Source organism: Sinocyclocheilus rhinocerous, unplaced genomic scaffold, assembly GCF_001515625.1.
Source record: "Sinocyclocheilus rhinocerous isolate Xijiao unplaced genomic scaffold, SAMN03320098_v1.1 scaffold130, whole genome shotgun sequence".
In the NCBI taxonomy this organism is placed as follows: domain Eukaryota; kingdom Metazoa; phylum Chordata; class Actinopteri; order Cypriniformes; family Cyprinidae; genus Sinocyclocheilus; species Sinocyclocheilus rhinocerous.
In genome coordinates, this window is record NW_015623500.1 from 819,455 (window position 1) to 822,332 (window position 2,878).

Sequence of the window (2,878 nt, forward strand, 5' to 3'; positions counted from 1 at the left end):
GGCTTATCCATCATTTCAGAAGTGACAGAAATGTCAAATACAATAATTTTATGCATGTATGAATTGTTCTTTTTTTATTTTTTTACAAGGAATTCTTTGTAAAAAATTTGAATTTGCTATAAGAAATCAAATACACTGCTGGACAATCAATCATTTGTAATCTGTAATTTTTTCCTAATGACAATTTTATGATTGTTTTATGTACTACAAACAATTATTTCAATTTTCTGCACAGAATTAGGTAGAAAATATACTTAATAGTTCCTGTACTGTAATAAATGATATGTCAATTAGCTCTGCATCATTCATAAATTTATTGTTTATTGTCTTAACGTTTCACCAGTTCATTCTGCTTTTTATTCAGCTTAGCTGCAGCGATAGATGCATTTGTCCATATTAGGCATTTCCTGGCACGTCTTAAGTTCTTTGAGTGCGAAAACTACTTAATCTCATTTTCATAAAATAAAATGCTATAGATTTAATACGGGTGTAACGATTCACTCGTTTTTTCGGTGCATCGATTACAAGTCCTGACGATGCATATGCATCGATCTTGAAACATGGATTTTGAATCGTGAATCGTCGATTTTGGACAGTAATCGATTTAAAACGCTAAGAATCAAATGAATCGCGTTTTCTATAGCGATTCAATGCTTAAATATATACACATTAAATTACTACAAGCACGAATTAATGGAGACCTTGAACAGTGTTTGTGCCTCGCATCTCTCCTTCACACGCTCCACTATTTACCGTCTGCGACTGTCACAGGATTGCGCTCGCGCTCCGTTCATCTCACTGACACATTTTTTTGAGCAGCTGATGTGTGATCTCTCCTTAGTACTCGTGGCCAGTAATGCTAAAGTAAAGTAGTATTTCTTTTCTGTAGTTTTTCAATGGCTATCGGTCATACCGACGACATTACCTGAGCGGTCGTAGGCTGCGCATTTATTGCATGGACGGAGAAAAAAATGTAAGTGTCTAAAGCATACGCACAGTGAACAATGTCACTCAACCGAATGTACGAAGGAAACTGTTAAAATAACCACAACATTAACAACAACCTTGAAATAAGAGCGCGAGGTTTATCTGATGATCAGATGCATGAAAGTAGAGTTCGTTGCTATAGCAAACAGACATCGGGCGCGTTTTCTTTCAGAAACCTCATTCGCCGATGGAGAGGAAAAGTTAAATATTATAGCATTTTATTTATGAATAAAAAGCAGAATGAACTGATAAAACGTTAAGACCATAAACACAATAACTAAATAAAATGTATGAATGATGCAGTGCTAATTGACATTTATTACAGTACAGAAACTAAAGTGTTTTTTTTTTTTAAAACATTTTTCTGTGCAGAAATTTGAAATAATTGTAGTATAAAAAAACAATCATAAAATTGCCATTAGGAAAAAATTATAGATTACAAATGATTGATAATTGTCCAGCAGTGTATTTGATTTCTTATAGCAAATTAAAAGAGATAAGAAAATAATTCCTTGTAAAAAAAAAAAAATAATAATAATACATGAATAAAATTATTGTATTTGAAATCTCTGTCACTTCTGAAATGATGGCTACGCCCCTGGTGTGATAAAATGTTAGCCTATACTTTTAAAGCTCTTTCTTTTTTTTAAATTTTTAAATTTTTTCCTTTTTTTTTTTTTTATCTTGGCTTACATACATTTTTATGTATGCCATGTCATGCCATAGCATCATTAAACTAGCATCTAACAATGGACAAAAGTGTTTTTTTTTCTCTAACCTATGGTTTTGTAACCATAAAGGCTGCTGTGTAATTTGCCCCCTGACTAAGCATTTAAAGAATTTAGGGGAAGCATTTAAATAATCCTGTGAATGCACTTAAAGAATGCAGAATCGAATCGTTAATCTAATTAAATTTTATTGTGACACTAATTGAATCGTTCTGAATTTGCAAAAATCGTTCTTGAATCGAATCGAAACCTATGAATCATGAATCGAATCGATTTGCTGTCTACCCAAAGATTCACAGCCCTAGTATTTAACTTTTCCTCTCCATCGGCGAATGATTATTCTGAAAGAAAAGACTCCCGATGTCTGTTTGCTGTAGCAAAGAACGCTACTTTCATGCATCTGATTATCAGATAAACCTTGCTCTCTTATTTCAAGATTGTTGTTAATGTTGTGGTTATTTTAACAGTTTCCTTCGTACATTCGGTTCAACAACATTGTTAAAGGGGTCATATGATGTTGCTAAAAAGAACATTATTTTGTTTATTTGGTGTAATGAAATGCGTTTATGCGGTTTAAGGTTAAAAAAACCACATTATTTTCCACAATGTGCATTATTGTTGTTTCTCTATGCCCCGCCTTTCTGAAACGCGTCGATTTTTACAAAGCTCATCGTTCTGAAAAGCGAGGTGTGTTCTGATTGGCCAGCTATCCAGTGCGTTGTGATTGGCCGAATACCTCAAGCGTGTGAAGGAAATGTTATGCCACTTAACATACTGTGATGCAGAGTCCCAGCACAAAACACATTACATATGAGGCATTTGTAGCATCCGGTGGGCACATAATTACTGATTATAATGACTTGTACTGTCTTTTTAGGCGTTGTGTTGCGTATTGTGCTGCATAAACATAAAACCATGTCTGCATTTGTGATCGGAGAAACGACATACAACAAGCACTATGTTCTACACTGCTCAAAACTCGCGTTTGAATCATCATTGGCAAATTCTTTTAATATGTAAATGTACTTACAGACTGTGAGTCAGAAGCACCAGACTGTCCTTGCAAAGTTGGAACTGCCCCACTTTATAGAAACATTATGTCCTCTTTTGGAAGGCCAAACAAAGTAGTTTCGCTTTCACAACGAAACACACAGCGTCTCCAC

General features: G+C 34.3%; 1 protein-coding gene across 1 annotated transcript in view; it reads left to right on the plus strand.

The window, feature by feature from the left end:
- The window catches only part of LOC107705723 (U1 small nuclear ribonucleoprotein A-like), a 16,838-nt gene that overhangs the window by 12,221 nt on the left and 1,739 nt on the right, over positions 1-2,878 (plus strand). The gene's annotated exons all lie outside the window — the stretch shown is intronic.